This window comes from Apteryx mantelli, chromosome 6 (assembly GCF_036417845.1).
Source record: "Apteryx mantelli isolate bAptMan1 chromosome 6, bAptMan1.hap1, whole genome shotgun sequence".
NCBI lineage: Eukaryota > Metazoa > Chordata > Aves > Apterygiformes > Apterygidae > Apteryx > Apteryx mantelli.
The window spans coordinates 43,772,756-43,783,024 of NC_089983.1; the positions used below are offsets into that span (position 1 = coordinate 43,772,756).

General features: G+C 42.6%; 2 long non-coding RNA genes across 2 annotated transcripts in view; both read left to right on the plus strand.

Moving 5' to 3' along the window:
- The window catches only part of LOC136992320 (uncharacterized), a 52,862-nt gene extending 50,946 nt beyond the window's left edge, over positions 1-1,916 (plus strand). Inside the window, exon 3 of the long non-coding RNA XR_010884505.1 lies at positions 1,831-1,916. This is a non-coding gene — a long non-coding RNA (uncharacterized lncRNA). The remainder of the gene's footprint in view (positions 1-1,830) is intronic.
- Positions 1,917-2,855: 939 nt separating this feature from the next.
- On the plus strand, positions 2,856-5,002 carry LOC136992322 (uncharacterized). Its single transcript, XR_010884509.1, has 2 exons — positions 2,856-3,003; positions 3,666-5,002. It is a non-coding gene; the product is annotated as an uncharacterized lncRNA (long non-coding RNA).
- The last annotated feature ends 5,267 nt before the right edge of the window (positions 5,003-10,269 follow it).

The window sequence follows — 10,269 nt, forward strand, 5'->3', positions numbered from 1 at the left end:
GAGCGCTGCCGCACTCGGGAGAAGGTGCTATAGAAATGTGGGAGGGCAGCAGCGAGAGACAGTAATGCCAGTTGTAAGAGGAACTGGGGACTATCTCAGTGTGAGCGGAGCAGAGACTGATGGAGCTGGTGGAGAAGGATGGTGCTGGGGAAGGAAGCTGAGAAAGCAGTCGTAGACCATGTATTTGCATTTGGGGTACAGGGAAAAAGAGGTTAGCATTGGTCCAAAGAGAAACAGATAAAGGACAACGTAAAGAAGGAAGCCAGTTTAGGTTCATGCGAGGAGATGGAGAGGAGGGAGAAATAAAGAGGAAAGAATGCTTGGGGAAGAGCGGAAAAGCGGGAAGTGAGGTCGAGAAGTCCTGTATGAGGTCCCTCACGCTGGTGGAGGGATAAAAACAAAGAGCAAAGGAAACTTCTGTGGGACGGCCAAAGTTACCTCTGGGAGAGGTGCAGAGAGGGGGACACTGCAGTTAAGTGTGTAAGGACTTGTACGAGGGAGGGAAGAAGGCGAATTTCTGTGGGGTCAAGGACATGTCCTCTTCCACACAATACGCACAGTACAGCGGCACTGAATAGGTGAAAACCACTCACAGGATGGACTTCAGCATCAGCTGACAGTCTAATGGCAAATTTTTTCTGGCACTGAAATAAATGTCTGCTCCATTCCCCTGCGTTCCTGTGATTCCTATCAAGGAACCACAATACACAGGAAAGCTCTTTTATGAGTGACCAATTTGAAGACAAGTAGAAACTGGTTTCCTACTAGAAGTGCACTTGACCTGAAAGTTGAGCAAAATGCTCTGGAAACTATGAAATGGTCTCTAGAGACAAGGGTGGGCTAATGGAGATGGAACAGGGCATGCCACGTGCATGCATGTGTCTCTCCAGCCACCCAGCTCGTTCATGCCTCGTACTTCTGAATTTCAACAGGCATAATTATTTTTAAATATATTTTTAATTTACTGGAAAGATTTTTAAAAAATCTTTTGGGGTTTGCAGACTTTAAAGAAAGGTTTCAAAGAAAGTAATTGGCTTTGCCTTCATTCAGACACTGAAGCTCAATTTTCAGTGCAGGAGAGCATTAAAAACAGCAAAGAAAAATGGCCTAAGTGCATATAGTTGTAATACATGCTACATTTGTAGCATCCCCAACAGGATACAAAAACAATATAGCTCAGGCACTTTGCTAGGATGAAAGAGCATCATTCCTTTGGTATTAGTTTATAGCACATGGAGTCATCTCTCACTTGCAGGAAAAGTCACTGAAATAATTTATGTCACTATTAAACAGCTTCACTGCTGATCCATTGCAGCCTCAGCACATTAACTATATTTACCATCTAAGATACAGAAAGGAATCTGTACTGTCTGACGAGGAAGCAATAAAGTTTTAGTGAAACGGATGTAAATCAAAGTTTAAGTTTGCCTGGTAAAAATACATAAAGCTATGCTTCACATCATGTTTTATGCATACAAGTATACTGTACTTATGAATAAAACCTGAATTTATTGATAAATACTATTTCCATATTGTTGATTGTTTTGGTCTGTAAATTAAACACTGTGTACATTAAATGATAATCTTAAGAAAAATGAAAGCAGGAGTCTTTTGTCACAGAAAGTCTCCTTTGTTTTTGAAAAATCAGAACTGTATTGAATGGTAGAAGGAGGAGAGAAAATGGTCTAAAAATGTAAATCTGATTAGCATTCGCTTCCTGCAATGTCTGTTGGATTCAAGTGTACAATTTGCTGTGTATACCTGCATTTCTACTTTTCTTTTTGGAAGTTGTGGTTTTGCATCAAGCAGTTACTTTATTATGTCTTGCAGAGTGTCTGCAGACTCGACAGACTGGCCACAGGATGGGGTTTATTGCCATAGTCCTTTCCTGGAAGATGATTTAACCACCAGCAACCTTTGTACGTGTAAGGTAATGAAACTTGACGTGGTAACACTGAAACTTGCCACTTGATTCTTCCATTCTTGCTCAGTTCTCATGAGTTTCTCATTCGCTGACTCCTTTCCCTTTATACATTAACGCAAATATTACTAACAAAGACTGTCTTATAAGCCAGTGAATAGTCATTGCTGTTGTGAGATAGACCCGGGTTTTGAATGCAGTCCCTTTTTGCAATGACTATGATCAGTGGTGTCTTGGAGGGAGGGGGCTCAGTTGCTGGACGTGCTCCAGTGAGGAGCCACAGCCTCTCGAAGACAGATGGCAAAACTGCTGAGACTGGAGCGGTGAGGGATTCCACGGAGCACAAAGGAAACGTCGTGGGTGTAGACAGCGGTGAGCGGTGCACCCTTAAGAAGGAAGCAATTCTCTTTTTCTCTAAGCAGTTCTTTTGTACTGTATGTGCCACTTTGGACCACACAGTCTGATGACTTCTGGCCCCTTCTAGGTATTAGACAGGGCATTGTAATCACCGTTTTAAATATTGTAATGTGCTGGGTGTTCTTCCTCCCCACAGACGGGGAAGAAAGGGTTAATCCATTTCTTGCAACCAGAGGGAAAATCTGTGGAAGGAAGGGCAGACCTACAGACTTCAGCAAGATGGGACAGAGGAAGTGTGAGGGCTTTGGAAGAGGTCTATATGTCCAGGGGAAATTTTGCCTATAGGCTGGCCCTAACATATCAGGGTTAGGAATTGAGAGGGATGGGAGGGCAGGGAGGAAGAGAGTTTTTGGTTTTGAACTTATGTGGTATTTTGCTATCATGTGAGTATGGCTCATCTGCCTAAAGCTTGTCTAATTTTTCCAAGACCACCAGTTGCAAAAAAACCACTTGCAAATCTTGCCTTGCTTTTGAAGTTATGAAGGTGACTCTTTTTCTCCTGTGTTTTTCCAGGACAATTCAAGATAAGTCTTTGGTGTTCAGGACTGACGAGCTCCTGGCTGCCTCATGAGATAACATGATGCCCTCACAGACTCCTGCTGTGGTATGCCTGCCTGGTTTCAACAGCAGCTCTGGATTGTGCACCGTGCAGGCTGTGATACCAAGTAAGGTGGCTTCATCTGGGAGGCAAAACATCTCTCCATTGGATTAATAGCTTTATATGGCTCACAGGATGAAACTGGAAGGCAGTCTGAGGGTGTTATAACATCATCTTCTTCTTTTCTTCTTCTTAGCAGAGCCATAGCTTCTGTGCCTCTCCAGCAGAAGTGACCTTCAAGGTCTGTTGTCCCAAGGCATAAGTGGATGCATTTCTTATGGAGATGAAGCAACAAGGCTGTTTGCTTCTGTTGGTTTAAAATAGACTTTCATGGTTACTTTAATGTATCCTTTTTCTTTATACTTTGAAGGCTTTGAAATTTGCCCTGACACATATCAGTAAAACAGAAGCTACAGTGAAAGAGTCAGCTATAAGATATCCAAGCGAAAGGATACTTTAAAATCCATCAGTTTCTGTAGTATCTTTCATATGCACAAAGTTACAATGCCCGGCAGGCTATCTGAGTGTGTCCAATTGCCTCTTTTAACAAACACATCTTTAGGCTTGTGGAAGTAAAGTAAGGTCATTGCTTGAATGAGCAAGCTGACACTTGGAAAGAGATGCAGTGTGATAGGTCTACTGCTCTCCAAACAGTGTGTACAGAAAAAATAATAGTAAAGCTAAAAGATAACATATAAGCAATAAAAAATAGCAAGTTTCTCTTCCTAGGCACATCAATTCTGGTGTCATCAACTCAGCCACCAGTTAGATGGTGAAGGGAAAACAGAGAGAAAATGCCTCATTCCAGCACTGAAGATTACATGCCATCGAAAAGATAAAATTACCCAAGACCCTTCCAGATCACCCAAAAGGAGGGGTTGTATGTATACAGCACATTGAAAATCTAGCCCAATTTATCATCTTTGCAAGAAAGCAAATACTTGGTAGGTTTTGTATTTTAAACAGCACTGAAGGCGCATGAAAACAAATAAATAAGCTAACCTTAAAGTCTAAGCCCAGGAATGAAAATCTGAGCAGACTTCAGCCTTCATCATCAGCTTAGCTTTCTGGGTGTGACAGGCAATTTTCCTTTTTAATTTTCTCCAGCAGTAAGGAAGCTAATGGTACATCTTAAAAGATATGACCTTATCCTTGTACATTACCTGAAGCTTGGCAGAAGATGAGATGGCCTCACTTTCTATGAAAGGCCAGTTTGAAGGGAAGAATTCCCTTCTTGCTTGCATCGATGGATTGAGGAATGGAAAGAAAGATTTGATTTTTGTACAGTTTTAATTCCGCTCCAGCTTTGATCGCTGCAATGGTTTTTAATGGTAGCTTTTTATTCATTTTTAAATTATAGATGCTCCATAAAAATAGATATGGCCGATCATTTTCATTTGGCCAGAATAGATGTGATGTAGGGCCAAGTTACTCAAAGGCATGCCTAGGTGAAGACTTTTCTTCCTCCTCAGAGTCCTCTTGAAAGTCAGTGGAACTGTCTGTATCAGTAAAATTATGGATTTGCTGTACTGTAATATGGCAGGGATTTTTATGAAAAAAAAAAAATTACAGCCAGAGCTATTTCAGTGAGTAATCTGACAAAGCATCGTTGGTGCGGTGAGCCTGTCATAATTGTGGATAAAGAAAACATAGTGAATTCTTCTGTGTTTGTGTCTGTAGGGTTGCTGATCCAAATCCGCATGCAATTAAGTGGGAAACAATACATACAGCTACATCAATTTTACACACACACACACACACACACACACAAACACCCCTCCCTATCATGTTACTCTGTTTTTAAGGAGAGCCAGTCCTTTCACTGCTAATCTTTAACAGTTGTTACTCCATTAACTTATTGTTTCATCTGCTTCATCAGAAAAAAAAAAGTTTAAACATCATTAAATTTCTCTTTTAAAATGCCATACAGAAATGCTGTGTCAGAGTCCAAGCTGAAGTGCTCTGGTTGCAAGATGAATCTTTCTTCCTTTCACTCTTCACATCTGTTGTTGTACTGACCTTTAATTTACTGTATATTTTCTTTATAAAGGCAATGTTGCATCCTATCATCATTTCTGGAGTTAATGAACTCTGAGAGCATGGGCTGTTCAAAGTGCGATATGGTAATTTGCATGTTTTGTTAACTGATTTGCAGTCTCGGGGCCAAATCCTGTGATCCTGTGCAAATCTAACAGTGGATGGAAACGAGAATAACGGCGAGCAGGAGGCAGAGCCGTTCCGCTCCGGCACAGCCCGGACTCCAGGCCCCAGGGGAAATGGACACTGTATGGACACTGCTGCCAAGTGACTTGCCCAAATTCCCATAACTCTGTGGATCAGCAGAAAACTAAACCTGAGTATCACAAATGCCAAAATAATGATCTAATCACTGGACCGTGTGTCCCCTATTTAACTTGGCCTTAGAATTTGCACTCTGCTGAAGTGAATAGGACAGTTCACACATCCAACTACTGTTATTACAGGTGTCTAAAGACTTGAGCACACATTGATGCATTGGTTTAAACTCATTTCACATTTCAAAGGTTTTCTTTGTGATCAAAGCAGCTAGAGACTTCTTTATAAATGAAAGCAGAGATCTTGAGACAGAAGATATAGCCACCATAGAAAAGAAAAGGCTTGGAGAGAGGAGGGGCACTGGGAGCCAACCCAGAGCAGTCTTTTTATTCTGGTCTGAGTTTGCAAGACTTTGCTGGGAAGACGAATAGCTTCCTGTTTTCTAGCTGTTTAATCAGGAAGGTTTTGAAATGCAACTGCAACTGAAAACACTTCTAATGGGTCTAAAGAATGATTTTTCAAAAGAAAAGTCCGCTTCAAACAAGTCGTATTATAATTTCCTTGTACTATTATGCCATCATTGCTTGCAGTTGCAGAGTCAAAGACCAACATTTGCATTCTGGCAATCTGACTATTTTTGTTTACATGAACTAGATTGCTTACATAGAGCTTAGTCATTGTTAAATTTGATTATAATAATTACATCGTAACCAAATGCAGTTTTTACAGGAAATGAACAGAAATGAAGCTTCCCTGAAAGGATGTTCAAACAGAACACAAAACTGGTATGGACAATTTGAAGTGAAGGAATAAGTAGTCAGGGCACAGACAAAGTCATGCCCTTGCTGTGCTGTGCAGGCTTTGAGTGAACCGCGGCACAGTTTATGCACTTCATCCAGTGATTCTTTACAGCAAACTGCAGAGTGACCATGTGCAGCAGGGACCAGACTCCAGGATACTGTCTTGCTGCCTGAATCCCCTTCTCACTGGGCTGCCGAGGGTGTTCGCTGTCTGGCCTGGTATGTTCTTGGAATAGTGGCCCAGTTTCAAGAGCGGGGATGAAGCATGGCCCTGTTGGGAGCCTGCCTGTGCCAGGCCAGGAACCGCTCACCCACCCCTTGGAGAATAATCTCAATGGTGCAGAAGGTGGCAGCTGCTGCCTCCTCATCCTCCAACCCTGCATGTGAGGAGCAGGCCTTTATGGTTGTAGGACTGTGTCTCGGGGGCGTTGTGCCTCAGTTTCTCCTAGAGAGGATTGGATCTGAGCAGCTGCTCGCTACCTTCTCTCATGTTGGCTCATGGGTGCCAGCTTTTGTGGCTGATTTGGAGCCTCCTCGTCTCTGCGTTGCCAGGGGAGGAGCTATTATACTGTTACCTGTTTTCTTGCACACTTGTTAGGCTTAGATCTTCCAAAATGTACAGTATGACTCTCATGTCACGTTCTAGGAGGTTTATTGGCTTCTGCCATATGGGACGTGAAAGAAACCATATTAGGTGCAAGGATTTTATAGGGCTCCAATATTAGCCTGCACTTCCCTGATCACAGTCACATGAGAAAACCACTAGCCAAAAAAGGCTTGACTCAGTGGACTGCTGCCCCTCTCCCCCAAATATGAAGCAAATCCTGATTCATCAGAGCAAATTCCTGTTTTGATCAGTGTCACAGTTTCCGCATTTCCTGCATCCAGGCTAAAAATCTGCCCAATTTGATTGATCTGAAATTATGTGTGTGACTCTCTTCAGTTTGTGCTCTATTGACCTCCTTTCCAGCTATCACCCTTACTCTGGAGCTAAGGTGGCCTTGTGCAGAGCTATGGTCCCTAGCCCAGTATCTGAAGAGCTCTTCTCTAACAGAACCTGACAGTTGTTTTTCATGAGCAGTATCAAGATGATCTGGCAAGATACTAAGCAAAGAGAAAGAGAAGATTCAGATGCTGTCAGAAGATGTCAGAGTGTTTGTTTATTTGTTTAAATTGTTGCAAAGGACGTTCTGGGTCATTAGTCGCAATTCAGGAAGATTTAAGCTAAGGTCACTTTAGCCCAGCTGGAGAGAATAGCTCAAGCTGTTTGCTTCCACATGTGGTTCGTACAGATGCAGATGTTCATTTGGATGACTTAAACTAATGTTTGTTCTGTCTCCTTGGAAGCTTTACAGTTTTAAGTGTCTAAAGTGAGTGAGCATTGTGGCGAAGAGAATGGCCAGATCCTCGAAACTCATGGCATCTGAGGGTCGTGGTTTAAAGCACGACTCTACATTAGCTTCAGAGAGCTACGTAAGCTATTATTTTATCAGGAAAATAGTAATTGACTGCGTCTATCAACACTCCTTTGCTCTCTGACTGCTAACTGACTATTTACTGGTCATATGGTGTGTTAAGGCTAATTTCTAACTTGAGTGCTATATTGACAGGGATATCCCTGTGGCTTTGAAGTCTACGGGAGTGTTGATTTGTAGGGCTGTGTTGTTTACCTTTAGAAAGGGCAGATTTACACTGCAACAACAGGAGTTCTCAGAAGGCAGGGTCAGCGCTTGCCACTCAGTCCCCAGAGTCCCATTATGTTGGCCTTCATGCTGTAGCGTAGGCCAAATGTTCTCAGATGTTTTGTATCCCAGGAACTTCCTGCTGTTTTAGGAGAAAAGCCAGTTGAGTCTCTGGATTCTTGTTTGCAATGCTCCTGGTATGAGAATCCCTCACCCCAGATTGTTTTAAGCAAGTGGTTTGTGAAAAAATTGAATATCCAAAATTAAAGAATACTTATGAGCTTAATTCTTAGTGTAATCCTTAAGTTTAGTATATCCTGGCAGGTTTCCCTGAATAAGTGAACTTTTAGCTAGATCCAGCAACAAGAACCAAGTCCTCGAGTCCATGAGCAGAATGGCCAGTATCCATTCTGAAATTAATTCTTGCTTGTGTGACTCTAGGCCTGCATGATTGTGATTGCCATTACATCTGTTATTTAAAATAAATATTTTCCCTTTTAAGTCCCTAAGAATCTCTAATGTAATTTATGAAAATTCATTGGTTAACTTTTTTCTCTTTTTTCTCCATCTCCAGCTGCCTTTTTGCCCATTTGTCTTTATAGACTTGTCAGGACTCAACAGATATAAATGGGGAAGTGGGGCAAAATATCCAGGAACCTCTTTAGGACCGTGTAGGTGATTAGCCAGAATGCTTTATAATTGATTCTGCGGAGCAGTATAGGTTGGCCCTTGTCATTTGTGATCTATGAACTTGTCATGAATGCATCAATCAGCTGCAAAAAGCAGTTGCAAAAAGGTTTGATTTTCTTCAGCAATACTAGTTCAAACGATGTATTGCTGCCTGAACCTCTGCTTAGGGCGGAAAAAGTGGGTAAAAGATGGTTTTCCTGATAGTGATAGTTAAAACTGAAGTATCAGTTTCATTTTCATATACCTTTGGGATAGAAATTTGCCTGCTTTGTTCATGTATTTTTGAATTTTACACACAATCTTAAATGTAGCTCCAGTTTTTCATCTCCATTCTGTGCTTGCTCCAAATCAATGCACCGATACCCCGCGATTAAAACGTTCCCTGAAGCAGCGAAGCAGAAGGGGCTTCTGCGCGGTGCCGGGGCAGAGCTTTTCGAAGGGAAGCCGGCGCAGGGGGAGCGTGCCCTTCGCGCCGGCAGCGCCCGAGCGCTCTGCGTGCTGCTCTTTGCAGGGAAGCTTTAATAAACAAACACCACAACACCCATCTGACAGGGTGCAGCAGCTGAGCAAACAGACAAGGGTATAATTTATCCCTTTCCCTGTTTTCTCGGTGCCTATTTAATGAATTAGCTAATACGGTGCTTAGTGTGTGATGCCGGTTATGACAGAAGCTGCCTTGCACGTTGTTTTTTAGCTTGGTTTAACTGAGAAAACCAGGAGAGAGGGCAAGAGGCTGAAGAGTTGGAAATGACTTAGCACAAGAAAGGCAAATGGGAGGAAGGGGAAGAGAGGAAGGCCACCATCACTAATGACTGTGTGATATAGACATATCCCAGACGCAAGGTCCCTAATAATTGTGCCTTGGTTACTGCAGTGTCCTTTTCTCAGAGCTTGACCATGAAGCTTTGCCTCATTGTAGCCATGCAGAAGGCGGACGTTTTTCCCCACCCCGCTGGTCACAGCCTCTGCCTAGGAGTATCGCCTCCCACGGAGACGTGGCAGATCAGCTCCTGCCCAGAGCGGCCCAGGACACCATCCGACTTCGCTACGTTTGCAAGTGCGATGCCTTCCCTCGAGGTGCCTTCACAGTTTGGAGACTTATCTCCAGAACATCTTTGTTGCTCCCCTTCACATTGCTCCTTAAGACTCCTGCTGCCCACAGAGAATAACCAAGAGTCAGACTCCTCCGGTGGGGAGACCACGACCCCATCCTGCCTGATGCTGTCTCCTTGTGCTCCCTTTCTCACTTCCCCCATGTTACATCTTGGCTGGTTTGGGGGTCGAGGCCATCTTTCTGCTATGTGATTGTAAAGGATTTACTAGAATGTGTTTAGCTCCCAGGACAAAGACTTCTAAACACTATGCTAATATAAATGGTAAAAATATATGAATAATTGATAATCAGGATCAGCTTTTCCTTGTATTTTAGTCATGTATTTCTTGGTAAATATGATATCAATAACCCTCACTTTTCCTTCCCGTTTAGCTGATGACCTCTAGGGTCATCAATACTGAATGCTTTTTGATTTCACCTGGCAGAAAAGGCCCCTGAATCCAGCTGAGATCACCGCTATTTCTGTGTAAGTGCTTCTGCAATAATTGTGATTGAGAATCATGCGGTGGAACTCTGTGGAGAGCTGAAAAACTGCTACCTATGAGGAAAATCAGAAAAAGGGTTTCCTCCTTAAAATGAATTTATCTGATTTCTGTCTTCTTCAGATATACAGATTGAGGCTTAACTGCATGGAGTAGTTTTTTTATTGTTTCTGTCCAGGAAGATGAAGCAAGGATTCTGATTTAATAAATGATGTGTGTGAGACATGGTTGATGACAAGCAATCATTGATTTACCCAGCTCTAGTTTTCA